Source organism: Triticum urartu, chromosome 5A, assembly GCF_056163025.1.
Source record: "Triticum urartu cultivar PI428250 chromosome 5A, HENAU_Tu73, whole genome shotgun sequence".
NCBI lineage: Eukaryota > Viridiplantae > Streptophyta > Magnoliopsida > Poales > Poaceae > Triticum > Triticum urartu.
In genome coordinates, this window is record NC_141877.1 from 523,981,391 (window position 1) to 524,002,837 (window position 21,447).

The following is a 21,447-nucleotide window of genomic DNA, read 5'->3' on the forward strand; positions in this document are numbered from 1 at the left end:
TTTGCCACAAATACTATGTCAACTACATGATCATGCTAAGCAATATGACAATGATGAATGTGTCATGATGAAGAGAATGATGGAAAGTTGCATGGCAATATATCTCGGAATGGCTATGGAAATGCCATAATAGGTAGGTATGGTGGCTGTTTTGAGGAAGATATAAGGAGGTTTATGTGTGAAAGAGCGTATCGTATCATGGGGTTTGGATGCACCGGCGAAGTTTGCACCAACTCTGAATGTGAGAAAGGGCAATACACGGTACCGAAGAGGCTAGCAAGGATTTAAGGGTGAGAGTGCGTATAATCCATGGACTCAACATTAGTCATAAAGAACTCACATACTTATTGCAAAAATCTACAAGTCATCAAAAACCTTGGCACTACGCGCATGCTCCTAGGGGGGTAGATTGGTAGGAAAAGACCATCGTTCGTCCCCGACCGCCACTCATAAGGAGGACAATCAAATAACACCTCATTTTCAAATTTGTTACACAAAATTTACCATACATGCATGCTACGGGACTTGCAAACTTCAACACAAGCACTTCTCAAATTCACAACTACTCAACTAGCACGACTTTGATATTATTATCTCCATATCTCAAAACAATCATCAATCATCAAACTTCTTTTTGTATTCAATTATCTATATGAAAGTTTTTACTATTCTTGGATGTCTAGCATGTTATGATTATTTAAGCAAATTACCATGCTATTTAATATTCTCAAAATAATATAAGTGGAGCATGAGAGTTCATCTATTTCTTCAAAATAAAACTACCACCATGCTCTAAAAGATATAAGTGAAGCACTAGAGCAATAACACACTACTCCGGAAGATGTAAGTGAAGATCAATGAGTAGTCGAATAATTATGAAACTATTTGAAGACTCTCTAACATCTAATAATTTCAGATCTTGGTATTCTATTCAAACAGCACGCAAAGCAAAATAAAATAAATTGACGCTCCAAGCAAGACACATATCATGTGGTGAGTAAAAATATAGCTCCAAGTAAAGTTACCAATGAACAAAGACGAAAGAGGGGATGCCTTCCGGGGAATCCCCAAGCTTAGGCTCTTGGCTATCCTTGAATATTACCTTGGGGTGCCTTGGGCATCCCCAAGCTTAATCTCTTTCCACTCCTTATTCCATAGTCCATCGAATCCTTACCCAAAACTTAACAGAAAACTTAACAGAAAACTCGTAAGCTTCGTTAGTATAAGAAAATAAATCACCACTTCAAGGTACTGTAATGATCTCATTCTTTATTTATATTGGTGTTAAACCTACTGTATTCCAACTTCTCTATGGTTTATAAACTATTTTACTAGACATAGATTCATCAAAATAAGTAAACAACACATGAAAAACAGAATCTATCAAAAACAGAACAGTCTGTAGTAATATGGATCAAACGTATACTTCTGGAACTCATAAAATTCTCAAATAAACTGCTGGGCCTGAGGAATTTAACTATTAATCATCTGCAAAAAGAATTAACTAAATAGCACTCTCCAAATAAAAATGGCAGCTCATGAGCGCTAAAGTTTCTGTTTTTTACAGCAAGATCGACAAGACTTTTCCCAAGTCTTCCCAACGGTTCTACTTGGAACAAACACTAATTAAACACATAAAACCACATCTAAACATAGGCTATATGGATTATTTATTACTAAACAGGAACAAAAAGCAAGGAACAAGAATAAAATTGGGTTACCTCCCAACAAGCGCTATCGTTTAACGCCCCTAGCTAGGCATGATGATTTCAATGATGCTCATATAAAGGATAAGAATTGAAACATAAAGAGAGCATCATGAAGAATATGACTAGCACATTTAAGTCTAACCCTCTTCCTATGCATTGGGATTTTGTGAGCAAACAACTTATGGGAACAATAATCAACTAGCATGGGAAAGAAAAACAAGCATAACTTCAAAACTTTAAGCACATAGAGAGGAAACTTGATATTATTGCAATTCCTACAAGCATATATTCCTCCCTCATAATAATTTTCAGTAGAATCATGAATGAATTCAAAAATATAACCAGCACCTAAATCATTCTTTTCATGATCTACAAGCATACAATTTTTATTACTCACCACATAAGAAAAATTCTTCTTATTCGGGATAGTGGGAGTATCATAAGAGACTTGAATACTATAAATTGTTTCCACATTAAAAGAGTAATGTTCAGAAAAGGGGTAACCATAATGATGACAAGTTTTATAAATATAATCATCACTACTTTTTATAGCATATGTATCATCACAATAATTCTCATAAGTAGGAGGCATGCTATTATCATTATAAATTTGCATATCAAAACTTGGGCTACTAAAAATATCATCTTCATTAAGCGTAGCATCCCCAAGCTTGGGAGAAACATTAATTGCAGCAAATATATTCTCAAAAACATCATCTTCATCAAACATAGCATCCCCAAGCTTGGGCCTTTTCATATTATTAGCATAATCACTCTTATCATTAATAGTATGGATAGCACCAATAGTATAGGAATTATCATATTCTTCCAAGCAAGTGCCAAAAAGATTTTCAAGATCATAAGAAGTATCATTATCTTCCACAATTATATTTTCATGAGGCACAATAGTAATAGGAGCAGCATTATTTGAGAGAGATATCTTTTTACCTCTCTTCCTTTTTCTTTTCTTCTTCTTCACCACATCATGTGTGGGTTCAATCCTCTTTTTGGAGCTCCTTATTAATGAGATTGGTTGAATAGGAGGCTCCTCCTTGTTACCTGATTCATCATAAGAAATAATAGGAGGATATTGGGAAGTCTCTTCCCTTTCATTAGTATTCTCTTCATCTTCTATTTGTTTTTTTTTCTTTATGTAGTTGGCAATATAAGGATTTTCAATACAATTCACCACACAATACATATAAATTTCCTCTAGATCAAATCCAAGAAGTTTATAACGGGAAAATTCTGGAAGATAATTAGTTATACGTTTCATTTCTTCGCAACCCATAAGCAAACTAAGTTCATTATGATTTGCAAGGGAAATCAAGTCATCACAATTTTTGGACACGATACGATCATGAAACAATTTGCATTGGGTATTGAAATGATCATGTTCATTGCAAAGCTCACAAGTATGGCCAATATAATTTAAATTTTCAGCACATTCATCTAGCCTTTCTTGCAACAATTTAGTTTCTAAGTACTTATGCCTCTTGCAATATCTATCTTCCCTATTTGGTGTGTGCGTACAAACCCAATGCACTCCACAAAAATTGACATGTTTATAGGAGACATTTTCATCATAACTAGTGCAATCATCATTAGGATCATGGATATTCAAAGAATTCGTACTAACAATATTGCAATCATGCTCATCATTCACATATTTAGTGCCAAACATTTTATAGATTTCTTCTTCTAGCACTTGAGCAGAATTATCCTTTCCATCATACTCACGAAAGATATTAAAAAGGTGAAGCTTATGAGACAAACTCAATTCCATTTATTTGTTATTTTCTTTTATAAACTAAACTAGTGATAAAACAAGAAACTAAAAGACTCGATTGCAAGATCTAAAGATATACCTTCAAGCGCCAACCTCCCCGGCAACGGCGCCAGAAAAGAGCTTGGTGTCTACTACACAACATTCTTCTTGTAGACGTTGTGGGCCTCCAAGTGCAGAGGTTTGTAGGACAGTAGCAAATTTCCCTCAAGTGGATGACCGAAGGTTTATCAATCCGTAGGAGGCGTAGGATGAAGATGGTCTCTCTCAAGCAACCCTGCAACCAAATAACAGAGAGTCTCTTGTGTCCCCAACACACCCAATACAATGGTAAATTGTATAGGCGCACTAGTTCGGCAAAGAGATGGTGATACAGGTGCAATATGGATAGTAGATAATAGTTTTTGTAATATGAAAATATAAAAACAGCAAGGTAACTAATGATAAAAGTGAGTGTAAACGGTATTGCAATGTGTTGAAACAAGGCCTAGGGTTCATACTTTCGCTAGTGCAAGTTCCCTCAACAATAATAACATAATTGGATCACATAACTATCCCTCAACATGCAACAAAGAGTCACTCCAAAGTCACTAATAGCGGAGAACAAACGAAGAGATTATTGTAGGGTACGAAACCACCTCAAAGTTATTCTTTCCAATCTATCCGTTGGGCTATTCCTATAAGTGTCACAAATAGCCCTAGAGTTCGTACTAGAATAACACCTTAAGACACAAATCAACCAAAACCCTAATGTCACCTAGATACTCCAATGTCACCTGAAGTATCCGTGGGTATGATTATACGATATGCATCACACAGTCTCAGATTCATCTATTCAACCAACACATAGAACCTCAAAGAGTGCCCCAAAGTTCCTACCGGAGAATCACGACGAAAACATGTGCCAACCCCTATGCATAGGTTCATGGGCGGAACCGGCAAGTTGATCACCAAAACATACATCAAGTGACTCACGTGATATCCCATTGTCACCACAGATATCCACGACAAGACATACATCAAGTGTTCTCAAATCTTTAGAGACTCAATCCGATAAGATAACTTCAAAGGGGAAACTCAATCCATTACAAGAGAGAAGAGGGGGAGGAGAAACATAAGATCCAACTATAATAGCAAAGCTCGCGATACATCAAGACCGTATCACCTCAAGAACACGAGAGAGAGAGAGAGAGAGAGAGAGATCAAACACATAGCTACTGGTACATACCCTCAGCCCCGAGGGAGAACTACTCCCTCCTCGTCATGGAGAGCACCGGGATGATGAAGATGGCCACCGGAGAGGGATTCCCCCTCCGGCAGGGTGCCGAAACGGGTCTAGATTGGTTTTCGATGGCTACGGAGGCTTGTGGCGGCGGAACTCCCGATCTATTGTGTTCTAGAAGTTTTAGGGTACGTGAGTATATATAGGGGGCGCCCCCCCCACCCTCGTGAGCACCTCCCTTGGCTCCTGATGTGGGGTCCAAGTCCATCTGGTAGCTTTCCTTCCAAAAATAACTTCCCCAGTTGATTTCGTTCCGTTTCGACTCCGTTTGATATTCCTTTTCTTTGAAACACTCAAATAGGCAAAAAACAGCAATTCTGGGCTGGGCCTCGGGTTAATAGGTTAGTCCCAAAAATAATATAAAAGTGGATAATAAAGCCCAATATTGCCCAAAACAGTAGATAACATAGCATGGAGCAATCAAAAATTATAGATATGTTGGAGACGTATCAATATCCCTTTTTGGTTTTAAATCGATCAAGAGGTGTAGCTATGGTTCGGATACGACCAAGCCCCCTAGTGATTTTCTTTATATCCGGGTGGCCGTAGAGGCCGGTTTAACAAAACTCCGCTTTGTCAGTAGAATCTCTTGTAGGCTCACACATGATGTAAAAAGAACAGAGACCTCGCTTTATTCGAGGCTCAGGTTTATTATATAATATATACATTGTCATAAATATGTACATAAGAAGAGCCTGTGGCTCAAGTATAGTAAGGCCGAAGAAGAGCTATATTCCACGGCCGCTTGGTCTCCTCCTCTGATTTATGTGAGTCTTTGTGCTCTCGAACATCAATGAGGTAGTATGACCCGTTGTGCAGATTCTTGCTGTTCACAAAAGGTCCTTCCCAAGGCGGGGATAACTTGTGCATATCAGTCTGATCCTGGATGAGCCGGAGCACCAGATCGCCCTCTTGAAAAGTTCTGGTCTTAACCCGGTGGCTGTGATAACGTCGGAGATCTTGTTGATAAATCGCTGAACGTGCTGCTGCGAGAACACGCTCCTCATCTAATAGGTCCAGTGAGTCCTGACGTGCCTTCTCATTATGAGCTTCAACATAAGCTGCCACACGGGGCGAGTCATGACGGATGTCACTAGGAAGAACCGCCTCTGCTCCATAAAGCATGAAGAAAGGCATGTTACCCGTAGATCTGTTAGGTGTGGTGTTGATGCTCCATAACACAGAAGGTAACTCCTCCACCCAACAACCCAGTGTCCGCTTTGAAGGACCATAAGCCGGGGTTTAATACCTCCCAAAATTTCTTGATTTGCCCTCTCCGCTTGACCATTAGATTGGGGGTGAGCCACTGATGCTACATCAAGCCGCATGTGCTCACGTTGGCAAAATTCCTCCATCTCACCCTTTGACAGATTAGTATCATTATCAGTTATAATACTGTGTGGAAAGCCAAACCGGAATATCACCTTTTTGATGAACTGAACCGCCGAGGCCGCATCACACTTACTGACTGGCTCTGCTTCTACCCATTTGGTAAACTTGTCAACTGCCACTAACAGGTGAGTCTTTTTGTCCTTGGATCTCTTAAAAGGTCCAACCATATCAAGCCCCCAAGTTGCAAACGGCCAAATGATTGGAATCATTCTCAACTCCTGAGCCGGAACATGAGCACGACGTGCAAATTTTTGACAGCCGTCACACCTTTTGACTAAATCCTCAGCATCAGCATGAGCCGTCAACCAATAGAAACCGTGACGAAAAGCCTTAGCTACCAAGGATTTTGAACCGGCGTGGTGACCAAAATCTGCTTCATTGATTTCCCGCAAAATTTCACAACCCTCTTGAGAAGATACACAACACTGAATTGCCCCTGTGACGATGTATCGATGTAACTCCCCATTGATTATGGTCATTGACATGGAATGCCGGATTATCTACCGGGCCGAGGTTTCATCCTCCGGTAACTCGCCCCGGTTCATGTATGCCAGGTACGTGCTTATCCAATCCGGTATAACGTGCAAAGCTGCCACCAATTTAGCCTCCGGGTCCGAAACAGCCAACTCCTCCTCTGTTTGTATCTTGACCGATGGATTATGCAGTACATCAAGGAAGACATTTGGTGGGACCGGTTTACGCTGAGAGCCAAGGCGGCTTAAAGCGTCCGCCGCTTCATTATTTCGCCGGTCTATATGGTCAACTTGATACCCCTTGAAATGACCAGCCACTATGTCCACCTCTCGTCGATACGCAGCCATGAGTGGGTCCTTAGAATCACAGGTGCCCGATACCTGTTGAGCCACTAGGTCCGAGTCACCGAAGCACTTAACCCGGCTTAAGTACATCTCCATAGACATCCGAAGACTGTGGAGTAGGGCCTCGTACTCAACTGCATTGTTAGTACAAGGGAACATTAATCGGAGAACATAACAAAACTTGTCACCTCGCGGGGAAGTTAATATAACTCCAGCCCCGGAGCCCTCCAATTGCCTGGACCCATCAAAGTGAATAGTCCAATACCTGTTATCTGGCTTTTCCTCCGGTGCCTGCAACTCTGTGCAATCATTGATGAAGTTCACAAGTGCTTTAGATTTGATTGCTGTGCGAGGTGTATACTTGAGCCCGTGAGGTCAAAGCTCAATAGCCCACTTGGCAATCCGGCCAGTTGCTTCTCTGTTTTGAATGATATCTCCCAGAGGGGCTGAAATGACCATGGGAGTTATAAAAGTTGTCTTCTCTTGGTCCTTAACTGCCATTTTGATCGATTATAACCAGAATAAGCATCCAAAAAACACAAGCGGTCACAACCCGCCGTAGCATGAATAATCTGATCAATAGGAGGGAGGGCAAAGGGATCTGCTGGGCAAGCCTTGTTCAAGTCTGTGTAGTCCACACACATACGCCAAGTGCTGTTTTTCCTGAGCATCAGCACCGGATTAGCCAACCACTCCGGGTGAAAGACCTCCACGGTAAACCCTGCAGCCAACAACCGAGCTACCTCTTCACCAATAGCCTTTCTCCTTTATTCTTTAAACAGCGGAGAAACTGTCTGACCGGTTTAAACTTAGGATCAATATTAAGTGTGTGCTCAGTGAGTTCCCTCGGTACTCCTGGCATGTCGGAAGGCTTCCATGCAAAGATGTCCCGGTTCTCATGGATGAACTCAATGAGCGCGCTTTCCCATTTGGGATCCAAGTTAGCGCTGATGCTGAACTGCTTGGATGAATTGCCAGAAACAAAATCAACCATCTTAGTGTCTGTGGCCGATTTAAACTTCAACGCCGGATCGTGCTACGTAGTTGGCTTTTTCAAAGAAGTCATATCTGCCGAGTCAACCTTGTCTTTGTAAAACTTCAGCTCTTCCGTGGCACAAACCGACTCAGCATAAGCCACATCACCTTCCTCACATTCCAAAGCAATCTTCCTGCTCCATTGCACCGTGATGGTACCCTTATGACCTGGCATCTTAAGCTGCAGATAAACATAACACGACCACGCCATGAACTTGGCATAAGCCGGTCGCCCAAACAGAGCGTGATATGGACTCTTGATTTTCACCACCTCAAAAGTCAATGTTTCTGACCTTGAATCATGATCATCCCCAAAGGCCATCTCAAAAGTCAATGTTTCTTGCCCACTAGATATGCAGACTTACCGGGCACCACACCATGAAAAACGATGTTCGATGATTTAAGATTCTTATCTGTCAACCCCATACGTCGTAAGGTATCATAGTAGAGAATATTGATACTGCTTCCCCCATCCATGAGCACCTCGGTGAACTTGTACCCCCCAACCTAGGGTGCCACCACCAAGGCCAGATGACCTGGATTATCAACCGGTGGTGGGTCATCCTCTCTACTCCATAAAATGGGCTGCTCAGACCAGCGCAGATACTAAGGCACTGCCGGTTCAACAGAGTTTACAGCCCTCTTGTGAAGCTTCTGATCATGCTTGCACAAGCTAGTGGTGAAGACATGATACTGCCCACTATTTAACTGCTTTGCATTGCTTTGATAACTTGACTGCTGCTGCTGATTCCCCTGATGGTCATAACTTCCCTGGTTGCCCTAGTTCCCTTGACTGTTATGGCCGGTTTGATTGCCTTAAAATCCTGAACCGGAGCTACCACCTCCATAACCCGGCCCATGAAAACCACCTCCTGAATCGCCGGGTGGACCATTGTCGTATTGAAACATATTGGAGTTCTTGAACTCTCGCATGATATAACAGTCCTTCCAAATATGTGACGATGGCTTCTCCTTTGATCCATGCTTTGGACAAGGTTGATTTAACAGGCGCTCCAGATTGGGGCCTGAACCTCCGCCCCTCTGGGGTTGTTTGCCCTTACGATGCTGAACGTTCTCCTGAGCATTGGTGTTAGCCACAAATTCCAAACTATTGCTGGCCTTGCACTTACCATTATTCCCATGACCTACCAGGTTATGCTGGTGTCCCTTGGTGTTGCCGTTCTTCTTCCCTTTCCCCGGTTTGTCCTCCTCTAAGTTCGGGTCATTGGTATTACCTGAATCGTCATATTTAACCAAAGCGGCCATAAGCATTGACATATCATTGCAGTGACGTTTGAGCCTTCCTAACTTATGTTTGAGTGGTAGAAATCGGCAATTGCCCTCCAACGTTAACACTGCGGTATCTGCATTGATGCGATCCGACGAATGCAGAATAGCTGAGACCCGCTTCACCTAATGGGTTTTAGAGTCCCCATCCTCTTGAACACAAGCGGCCAGGTCCACAATTGACATAGGCTTCTTACAAGTATCCTTAAAATTCTGGATAAACCAGTGCTTTAATTCGGCCCATGATCCGACAGAGTTAGCTGGCAAGCTCTTTAACCAAGTATGAGTTGTCCACTCCAACATCATGGTGAAGTATTTAGCGCACACCGCTTCATCCACATCTAACATCTCCATTGCCATCTCGTAGCTTTCAACCCATGCCTCTGGTTCCAAATCAGCGGTGTAATTTGGTACTTTACAAGGTCCCTTGAAATCCTTGGGCAGTCGTACATTACGTAAAGCGGAGGTGAGGCACGGCACCCCTAAGGAACTGAAGACCACACCTGGCTCCACTGAAGCGGTAGGGTGAACCGGGGTAGGTTGACAACCTCCATGTAGAGCTACTAACTCGGCCTCTCGACGTGCACGACCATGATACACTACATCCTGCGCATTAGCACCTCCACCTGTCGGGTTGTGCCCTCGCGGTGAATTACGGCGACATGCACTGCTTGACACAGCCGGTTCATCCTCAACGTGCCTACTGTAGCTCCGGCTTAGGAGGGGTGGAATGAATCCTCTCACGACTATGCGAATAAGCCTGCTGCTGGCTTAAAGCTGTTTGAAGGAGCTCTCTGGCCCGTCGTGCCTCAATCGCAACTGGGGACTCGCCCTCGGTTGGGAGGGCTGCTAATCTTGAAGCGGAGGCCGCAATATTGTCCAACGGGTTGGAGTAATCCCCTGGGGGCGTCGGAACATACTGCGGCACAATGTTGTTTAGACGAGGCAGGTCCATCGTGCGTGGCTGAACCGGCGCTCCTGTTCCTAGCGCCTCCATCCGGTTTAGCACTGGCTGGTTACTAGTTCCTACTCCTGGTGTATTGAAGAGATTTCTTGGCTCATAACCCAGCGGGATATGCGACCGATATCTTCTTCTCATGAGTTCCTCTGAGGCATTCTGATCCAGCCTAAGCCGGTAGGCCTGAGCTTCCAACTCGGCCCGTTTCGTAGCCATCCTAGCGTTCTCTGCTGCTAGGTCCGCTTTAGCCTGAGTGATCCGATCTTTCACCGTTGCAATCTCTGCATTGTGCTGGTCCCGGGCTGCTGCGTCCACCTCCGCGGCCATCAATGTTGGCAAAGTGTCAAACAAATCAGACAGAACTTGAGCCAGAGGCGGCGCAGAGCCCCCTGCTCCCGCCGGTGTTGTTGTCGCTGAACCGGAGAGCATTGCCGCGGCGGTTGATGAGTGGTGTGCTGATTGTGTACCGGCCATGAAGATAGAGACCCGGTTTGGCAGATCGAGGAGGTCCGGAATACTATTGCCATCGGAACCTCCGCTAATCTGGCCGTCCTGCAACTGATACAATGATTCGGTCTCTCAAGTTGAAGACTCATCGTCATAGTAGACAACGGTTTCTCCATCAGATGCCGGTCCATCCTCATGTTCCGCTCCAAGGAATACACCTATGAAAGCATGCCTTGCTGTGGGATGAACCGGGGAAGGGCTTGCATGCTAAGCCGTCTCGATGATGTCAGTGCAGGTGTCCGGCTCAAGACCCGGTTCGCCGATCTTGCCGATGAATACGTGAATCCCACCAAAGGGGACCCGGTATCCGTATTCGATTGAACTGGCCTCGGGACCCCATCTTGCGTCGTCGATGTAGAGCTTGTGGCAACGACTCTTCGTCATCTGGCCCATAGCGTATCACTTGAGTCCATCAAAGCTGCCCTTCAAGAAATCGAAACCATCGTGCGATAGCCCCACGGTGGGCGCCAACTGTCGTGGTTTTGTCATGGTAGATGTCCTTGTGAAAGGACTTAGTCGTGGAGCCATCTCTACAGGTTAGCTTAAAGGGGTTAAACCGGACAAAGGGACACGAGGGGTTTTATACTAGTTCGGCCCCTTCGATGAAGGTAAAAGCCTATGTCTAGTTGTGATTGGTATTGCTAGGGTTTCAATGACCAGGGAGCGAATCTGCTTTGCCTGGCTCTCGATTAGTTGTCTTTCCTCCTCAAACCACGGCCGAGTCGTCCCCTTATATACATAGGTTGACGCCCGCCGGTTTAAAGAGTCCCGAGGCCGGATCATAGATGTGTCCAGCTCGGTCTCTATTCCTCTAAATTATAATACAAGTTACATGACAAAGTCGGTTTACATCTACAGGCTTTAACCCGCCTTTGGGCCTTGGGCCTTCGTAAAGCACCACCATCTTCACGTCTTCATGGGCTTCTATATATCTTCATGGAGCTAACCCGGCCATTCCTAGCCGGTTTACCTCCAGTAATCATATCCCCAACAAGACTTGTATTGCTATTTTCGAGACGAAGACGAGAGACCACTTTGTGTTCGATGATGATTATGACGATGACATGATTTGATGAGATTATTTGTATGTATATGCTATGATTACATTTGTGTGTGTATGATATGCCAGAGATTATTGCATAAAGACCTAAACAAAATTCAGCAGCAAAAGATATGGAGCAGAAAAATATCAGAAACTAATAACAGTAGCGCGGGGTATGGCTTTAGTAGCAGCGAGGTCTTAGCATTAGCGCTCTTTGTACCAGGGCGCTACAACTATTAGCAACAACGCGTGTTGGAGATGAACGCTATGCTATCCCTAGATAGCAGTAGAGCGGGTCAAACCGCGCTACTCATAAGCGTTAGCTGTAACGTCGTATCTTTAGCGAGGCTACCCGCGCTACTGCTAAGCATTTAACCCGCGCTACAGCTAGGCTTTTACCTATTAGTGACTAGTGTGTGAGTTTCTTGTTATCAAAAGAAAAACACTAGTTTCTGTAAAAAAAATACATCCATGAACTTAATACACTAGTAAAGATAAATAAAAAGAAAGATAGTTTTACTTCTTTTTAAAGTCAATGTCAAGTTTTATGTATTTTTAGTGAAAAAGAGCTTCTAATTAATCTCTCACCTTTTTGATGTGGTCATCAAATAAATTGACTTGGTAATTCGTCCTCCTTCGGAACTCAAAAATAATTTGTTCTCCTTCCAAAAAAGACTCGTTGCCCTTTGTTTTGACAGGGGGAAATTAGTAGATGGGCCGTAAGAAGCAAGATAGTTGGGCTGGCAGTATTTTTTTTTGAACAACGGTAGTGTTTGTTTTTATTACCAAAGCCTAATGCCCTTGGGCTAGGGCCTAGCTAGATGCACCGTGTTGCGACTGTTTCCATTTTGATGTTTATTTTTTGGCTGTTCCATTTTGTTTTCATTTGTGATGGGGCAGATCTGCAGGCATTTCCTGTTCGGCGCCTTCAGTGCCCGTTAACATGCATTTGGTTAACTGGTGCTGAAGGCGCACATACCTATGCCGGCCCATATTATATTCTATAAAATTAAAAGGAGGTGATATTCTTGGTTTGGTCCTGCTTCAATTAATTATACGTATGCTATTTGGTTTCTTTACTTGCCAACCGTTTTGGCCCAGTGGAGAAAGCCCACCTGGCGCCGCACTGAGGTCCAGGTCTGGAGAGTTGGCAAAAATTAAAAATACTGATGGGAGGGTTCAATCTCATAACCTGCGTACCGGCAACACACAGTTTGACCAACTGACCCAGCTAGAGATATGAGAGGATTTTTCCTCCCATTGCAACGCACGGTCCTTTTTGCTAGTCTTCTATAAAATTGTTCAATCGCTTCATGTGACACGGGACCAAAGTCCGTCGTCCACCACAACCCCTACCCAGACCCGATGTGGCCGCGTCACTGGCACCTCCGAGCCCCACATGCCAGTACCACAACTACAAAACAGGGCTTGCTGTGCAGGTGCAACCTACGGCTCCGCCCCATCCCTGCTGCTCTCTTCCGCGTGCACCTAGCCGGAAGGAACCATAAGCCCTTTGACCCCTCCTGCTCCTACATCCTCCTGCCGCGGGAGCCAGCCAAGGCCGAAGGCCGCTCCGCTACTCACATCCGGCCATGTCCTAGCTCACCGTCGGCTGCGAACTGGGCTTGGAGCTCCGGCTCGGGGGCCTTTTCTCGGCCACGGAGCTGTCGGCAGCGGATCTGCTCCTGCAACTCGGCAAGGACGACGAGAAGGTGTTTTCCACGATATTAGAGTTGTGTCAAATATTATTGTACAAGGTAGGTTAGAGTTGGACTTGGTTTTGGACTTTGTGTTGACAGAGTAGGAGTTGTGTCACTTGTATCCTAGCACTCTTATATATATCGGGGGTAGACACACGATGTAACCTAGCTATGCCAACATAATAGCACATGCACGCAGGGAAGCCAACGCGTGTGCTATCTCCCTGGAGGCCAGGATGTTGTATTGTTGCGGTGTCACGGGGAGGACCGCCCATAGTCAGGCCCTGGGATGTAGCCATGATGGTGAACCTCATTAACAAATCTCGGTGTCGTGCTTGTGTGATTGCCTCATTGACTCCTTTTGGTATTTCGAGACATCAGGGCTTGCTGTGCCCCTCATACCTCCTAGACGAACGGCCGGCTCCTCGGGCCGGCTAGTCAACTGGGCTGGCTCCTAGAAGGGGGCGAGGCCTTAGAAGGCAGCCGCAAAGGGGCCGACTCCTGGAAGATAGCCCCTTGTGCTTGCAAAGTCTGCACCCACTTAATTACGATGGGACGGGGCTTGGCTAAAGTGCAGCCTGCCACCCCCGAATCCAGGGCTAAGCGCGGCTATAGTACAGGCGTACCAAGCGGATGCCCCTCAACCGGTGGGGTACTGTAGCGACGATGCCCATGACATCACCTACTAGCTAGGGAGCAACACTCCCATGATGGCCAGTCGGTACGGCCCACAGGCGGCAGGCCCTACCTGTTGGCGAGCCCCTGAAGGTGGCAAGACCCCAGCAGGCGGCAGCAGGGGTGGGCAGCCTCCTAGCAGGCGGTCCCCTCTCCAACTCAAAGTCTGTGCGCCATCAACCAGAAGAGACAGGGTCTGGCTATAGTGAACGCCCGCCAGGCGACAGGACTGTTGCCACGCTCCCCCCGATAAAGCCTCCATCATCAGTAGCAATGCTATAGTGCGAGGAGATTGACCAGACCCATAAGGATGGGTATGGCCTGTCGGCCGAGTACACACCAGCCGGCGGGACCAACCAATCATCGGGCCCCAGCAGCCGGCGCCTAGAGACACTGATCGACGGGTCCCACACCCGACCGGATTACCATTGTACCCCTAGGGGGTAGGCCTATATAAACCCCTCGGGGTTCCCCATGCAAATGGTTCAGAACCGTAGAGATTACACACACATAGAGAGAGGAGTAGAGCTAGCATTGTTCTTGTTCCTCCTCTGGCTGAACAGCTCAGGGAGCATCCTATAGCTACTTTATTGATCATAGTCATCATGCGGAGACCCCGCAAGGCAGGACTAGGGGTGTTATCTCCACGGAGAGCCCCGAACCTGGGTAAGATTCGCAGGCGTATGTGGTCTCCCTCACTCTCGCTTCTAGAGCTCGGCGACATACTCTTGTCCCTCTCCATGATTAGCCATCCCTTGGCATATGTCACTACACAACCCCGACATTTGGCGCCCACCATGGGCCAAGGTGCATCGTCATCCGGAAACACGTTATGGATGGGAACCCTCTTCCTTTCTGGCAACCACAGACAGCCCAGCACGCCTGATGGCATTTACATCGATGAGCCTCCGCCCGACGCGGGAGAAGCCAACTCCGAGAGCTGCCTCGTCGACCTCCTTGGCAAGATCCACATCGCCAACGAGCCTGCTTCCGACCTGGAGTCCGTCGGCTCCACCGACCCGATGCTCATCGATTTCGACGTGGCATCTCCCGACGCCTTCGCCGCCAATGTGGTGGTCATCAACGACCCGCTCCCTCCCGCTACAACCGACGCCAGCACCAGCACCGTCACGAAGGTGCTGGTCGTCAGCCACGATGGAGCCTTCGATGGGGTCGCCCACGACCCACTGCAAGCAGCACTGCGGGGCCTATCCGCGCCCGCTGTGGAGAACACGGACGGAACAATGCTGGAGGCCTTCCGCGTTTCGCTCCTCGAAAGCGCCCAGAAACCTGGCAGCCATGAGGCGCCACAGCGAAGCCTACCAACATGAGACCAACCGCGCTGTCTGTGACACGCCGGCCGCTGGCGAACCAAGCCGGATGGGCACCATCTAGCACTAGTAGAAAACGGAGCTTTAAAACCGGTTTGTAAGGGCCTTTAGTGCCGGTTCCATAACCGGCACTAATTGGTGGGCACTAAAGGCCCCCCCTTTAGTACCGGTTCGGCACGAACCGGCGCTAAAGTGCCACCACGTGGCATGAGCTCGCGCCCTGGTATGGGGGACCTTTAGTACCAGTAGGTGTTACCAACCGGTACTAAAGGTTTTTTTTGAATTTTTTTTTGAAAATTTTGGGAATTTTTTTTTATTTTTTTTCGATTTTTAATTTTTCTGAATTATTTGGTGATTTAGTCTCTAATCACCTCTCTTAACTGCTTAAGTGTGGATCACTCATTCCAAATCATCTAACTTCCCGACCGGTCACCCATCTCTCTCACTACTCCAGCCCGAGCACGCGTAACTTTTGGGTTCTGTTCTCCTTCGTTTCCAAGTCTGCACTTGTTGTTTTCCTGACAATAGTAAGATGCCAATCCTATTAACCCTCAGGAGTTTAACTTGAGCATGAAGTCACACATTTCACTGTTTGAGTTTGAAACTATTATTCTAAAAAAGCAGTAATTATTTAGTAACACTAATATTTCTTGAATAAGTTTGACCATAGTTTGACCATAGTTTGACCAGATTTGACCAAAATTCAAAAAATTGAAATAATTATTTAGTAACACTAATATTCTTGAATAATTATGTAGTAACATTAATACTTCTTGAATAAGTAGTTTGACCAGATTTAACAAAAAAAATTTAAAAAAACTTAAATTTTGACCATATCTTTTTTTCCTGTTGGAATTTGAGGATTCTAAAAAATTGCAAACAAGCCTTAGGCAGTCTCCATCGGATGCGGATTTTCATGCTGAATTTTTTGATATATTATACGTTTTTTTCCGACATCGTATGCAAAAGTTATAGCCGTTTTACATTTTCCCTACACTTTTTGCAAAACATGTCCAAATTTAAGTTTTCAAATTTTCCTAACTAGTAGATGTAGTAATATAACTACCTCTCAAAGGATTTTATTTTTTGAAGTTTTTATCATTTTCTTTTGATTTTTTCAGAACTGAAATGGCAACACACGGGGGAGGGGGGGTAGAGTTTGAAAATTGCCCTATAGTGCCGGCTTGTGTCACAAACCGGTACTATAGGTCAGACCACTTTAGTACCGGTTCGTGGCACAAACCCCGGTACTAAAGGTTAGCCCTTTAGTACCGGTTTGTGCCACGAACCGGTACTAAAGGTGATCGTGGGGCCCCAACCTGACGCCAGCCTGTCATCACCCCTTTAGTACCGGTTCGTGGCACGAACCGATACTAAAGGTTCAACACGAACCGGCATTAATGCATAGTCGTTCCAACCGGCACTAATGGTACCATTAGTGCCGGCTCAAATTCAAACCGGCACTAATGTGCTTCACGTTTGACCCTTTTTCTACTAGTGTAGCACCTTGGCGCGGCCGTCGCCAGCATGCTAGTGAAGGAAATATGCCCTAGAGGCAATAATAAAGTTGTTATTTATATTTCCTTATATCATGATAAATGCTTATTATTCATGCTAGAATTGTATTAACTGGAAACTTAGTACATGTGTGAATACATAGTCAAACAGAATGTCACTAGTATGCCTCTACTTAACTAGCTCGTTGAATCAATGATGGTTATGTTTCCTAAGCATAGACATGAGTTGTCATTTGATTAAAGGGATCACATCATTAGAGAATGATGTGATTGACTTGACCCATCCGTTAGCTTAGCACGATGATCATTTAGTTTGTTGCTATTGCTTTCTCCATAACTTATACATGTTCCTATTACTATGAGATCATGCAACTCCGGAAAACCAGAGGAACACTTTGTGTGCTACCAAACATCACAACGTAACAGTGTGATTATAAAGGTGCTCTAGAGGTGTCTCCGATGGTGTTCGTTGAGTTGGCATAGATTGATATTAGGATTTGTCACTCCGATTGTCGGAGAGGCATCTTTGGGCCCTCTCGGTAATGCACATCACTATAAGCCTTGCAAGCAATGTGAATAAGCTAGTTACGGGATGTGGCATTACGGAACAAGTAAAGAGACTTGCCGGTAACGAGATTGAACTAGGTATTGATATACCGACGATCGAATCTCGGGCCAGTAACATACCGATGACAAAGGGAACAACATATATCGTTATGCGGTTTGACCAATGAAGATCTTCGTAGAATATGTGGGAGCCAATATGAACATCCAGGTTCCTCTATTGGTTATTGTCCGGAGACATGTCTCGGTCATGTCTACATAGTTCTCGAACCCGTAGGGTCCGCACGCTAAACGTTCGGTGATGATCGGTATTATAAGTTTATGTGTTTTGATGAACCGAAGGTAGTTCAGAGTCTCGGGTGTGAACACGGACATGACGAGGAGTCTCGAAATGGTCGAGATATAAAGATTGATATATTGGATGACTATATTCGGACACCGGATGAGTTTCGGAGATCATCAAATAATTATCGGAGAGCTGGGGGGTTATCGGAACCCTCGGGGGAACTAATGGGACATGGGCCTCGGTGGAGATAGAGAGGGCCGGCCACGGCAGGTCCTCGCGCCCCTCCCCTCTAGTCCGAATTAGACTAGGGAAGGGGGGCGGCGCCCCCCTTTCCTTCTCTTCTCTCCCTCTCCTTCCTTTCCCCCTTCCTCCTCCTAGTAGGACTAGGAAAGGGGAGTCCTCCTCCTACTAGGAGGAGGACTCCTCCTCTCCTGGCGCGCCTATAGGGCTGGCCGGCCTCCCCCTTGTTCCTTTATATACGGGGGCAAGGGGGCACCCCATAGACAGACAAGTTGATCATTGATCTCTTAGCCATGTGCGGTGCCCCCCTCCACCATAATCCACCTCGGTCATATCGTCGTAGTGCTTAGGTGAAGACCTGCGCCGGTTGCTTCATCATCACCGTCATCACACCGTCGTGCCGAGGAAGCTCTCCCCCGACACTCAACTGGATCAAGAGTTCCTGGGACGTCACTGAGCGGAACGTGTACAGATCGCGGAGGTGTCGTACTTTCGGTACTAGGATCAGTCGGATCGTGAAGATGTACGACTACATCAACCGCGTTGTCATAACGCTTCCCCTTACGGTCTATGAGGGTGCGTGACAACACTCTTCCCCTATCGTTCCTATGCATCACCATGATAAATCTTGCGTGTGCGTAGGAATTTTTTTGAAATTACTGTATTCCCCAACAGTGGTATCAGAGTCAGGTCTATGCGTAGATGTTATATGCACGATTAGAACACAAAGGAGTTGTGGGCGTGGGTATATACATATTGCTTGCCATCACTGGTTGATTCTTGATTTGGCGGTATTATTGGATGAAGCGGCCCAGACCACATTACGTGTACGCTTATGCGAGACTGGTTCTACCGATGTGCTTCGCTCACAGGTGGCTAGTGGGTGTTAGTTTTTCCAACTTTAGTTGAATCGCATTAAATGAGCAGGGTTCTTTCTGAAGATCAAAAAGCATCACTATACCGTGTTGTGGTTTTTGATGCGTATGTAAGAACGGTTCTTGCTAAGCCCGTGGCAGCCTCGTAAAACTTGCAACAACAAAATAGAGGACGTCTAACTTGTTTTTGCGGGGCATGTTGTGATGTGATATGGTCAAGACATGATGCTAAATTTTATTGTATGAGATGATCATGTTTTGTAACAGAGTTATCGGCAACTGGCAGGAGCCATATGGTTGTCGCTTTATTGTATGAAATGTAATCGCCATGTAATTTCTTTACTTTATCACTAAGCGGTAGCGATAATCCTAGAAGCAATAGTTGGTGAGACGACAACGATGCTTTGATGGAGATCAAGGTTTCAAGCCGGCGATGATGGCCATATCATATCACTTATATTGATTGCATGTCATGTTTATCCTTCATGCATCTTATTTTGCTTAGTTTGGCGGTAGCATTATAAGATGATCTCTCACTAAATTTCAAGGTATAAGTGTTCTCCCTGAGTAGGCACCGTTGCTATAGTTCGTCGTGCCGAGACACCACGTGATGATCGGGTGTGATTAGCTCTACGTTCACATACAACGGGTGCAAGCCAGTTTTGCACACGCGGAATACTCGGGTTAAACTTGACGAGCCTAGCATATGCAGATATGGCCTCGGAATACTCAGACCGAAAGGTCGAGTGTGAATCATATAGTAGATATGATCAACATAGTGATGTTCACCATTGAAAACTACTCCATCTCACGTGATGATCGGACATGGTTTAGTTGATATGGATCACGTGATCTCTTATGATTAGAGAGATGCCTATCTAAGTGGGTGTTCTTAAATAATTTGATTAATTGAACTTTAATTTATCATGAACTTAGTACCTGATAGTATTTTGCATGTCTATGTTGTTGTAGATAGATGGCCCGTGCAGTTGTTCTGTTGCATATTAATGCATTCATAGAGAAAGCTAAGTTGAAAAATCATGGTAGCAACTACACAGACTGGGTCCGTAACTTGAGGATTATCCTCATTGCTTCACAGAAGAATTACGTCTTGGAAAAACCGCTAGGTGACAAACCCGCTACAGGAGCAGCGCCAGATGTTGTGAACACCTGGCAGAGCAAAACTGATGACTACTCGACAGTTCAGTGTGCCATGCTTTACGGCTTAGAGCCGGGACTTCAACGACGTTTTGAACGTCATGGAGCATATGAGATGTTCCAGGAGTTGAAGTTAATATTTCAAGCAAATGCCCAGATTGAGAGATATGAATTGTCCAATAAGTTCTACACCTACAAAATGGAGGAGAATAGTTCTGTCAGTGAACCTATATTCAGAATGTCTGGGTACCACAACCACTTGACTTAGCTGGGAGTTAATCTTCCTGATGATAGTGTCATTGACAGAGTTCTTCAATCACTGCCACCAAGCTACAAGAGCTACATGATGAACTATAATATGCAAGGGATGGATAAGACTTTTCCCGAGCTCTTCGTAATGCTAAAGGCCGCAGAGGTATAAATCAAGATGGAGCATCAAATGTTGATGGTCAACAAGACCACCTGTTTCATGAAAAAGGGTAAAGGGAAGAAGGGGAACTTCAAGAAGAACAGCAAGCTAGTTGCTGCTCAAGTGAAGAAACACAAGTCTGGACCTAAGCCTGAAACTGAGTGCTTCTACTTTAAAGGAACTGGTCACTGGAAGCGGAACTGCCCCAAGTATTTGGCAGAGAAGAAGGATGGCAAACTGAAAGGTATATTTGATATACATGTTATTGATGCGTACCTTACTAATGCTCGTAGTAGCGCCTGGGTATTTGATACTGGTTCTATTGCTAATATTTGCAACTCGAAACAAGGGCTACGGATTAAGTGAAGATTGGTTAAGGACGAGGTGACGATGCGCGTGGAAAATGGTTCCAAAGTCGATGTGATCGCCGTCGGCACGCTACCTCTACATCTACCTTCGGGATTAATAGACCTAAATAATTGTTATTTGGTGCCAGCGTTGAGCATGAACATTATATCTGGATCTTGTTTGAGGCGAGACGGTTATTCATTTAAATCAGAGAATAATTGTTATTCCATTTATATGAGTAATATCTTTTATGGTCATGCACCCTTGATGAGTTGTCTATTTTTACTAAATCTTGAGAGTAGTGATACACATGTTCATTGTATTGAAGCCAAAAGATGCAGCGTTGATAATGATAGTGCAACTTATTTGTGGCATTGCCGTTTCGGTCATATTGGTGTAAAGCGCATGAAGAAACTCCATTCTGATGGAGTTCTAGAATCACATGATTATGAGTCAGTTGGTACTTGCGAATCATGCCTCATGGGCAAGATGACTAAAACTCCGTTCTCCGGAACAAAGGAGCGAGCA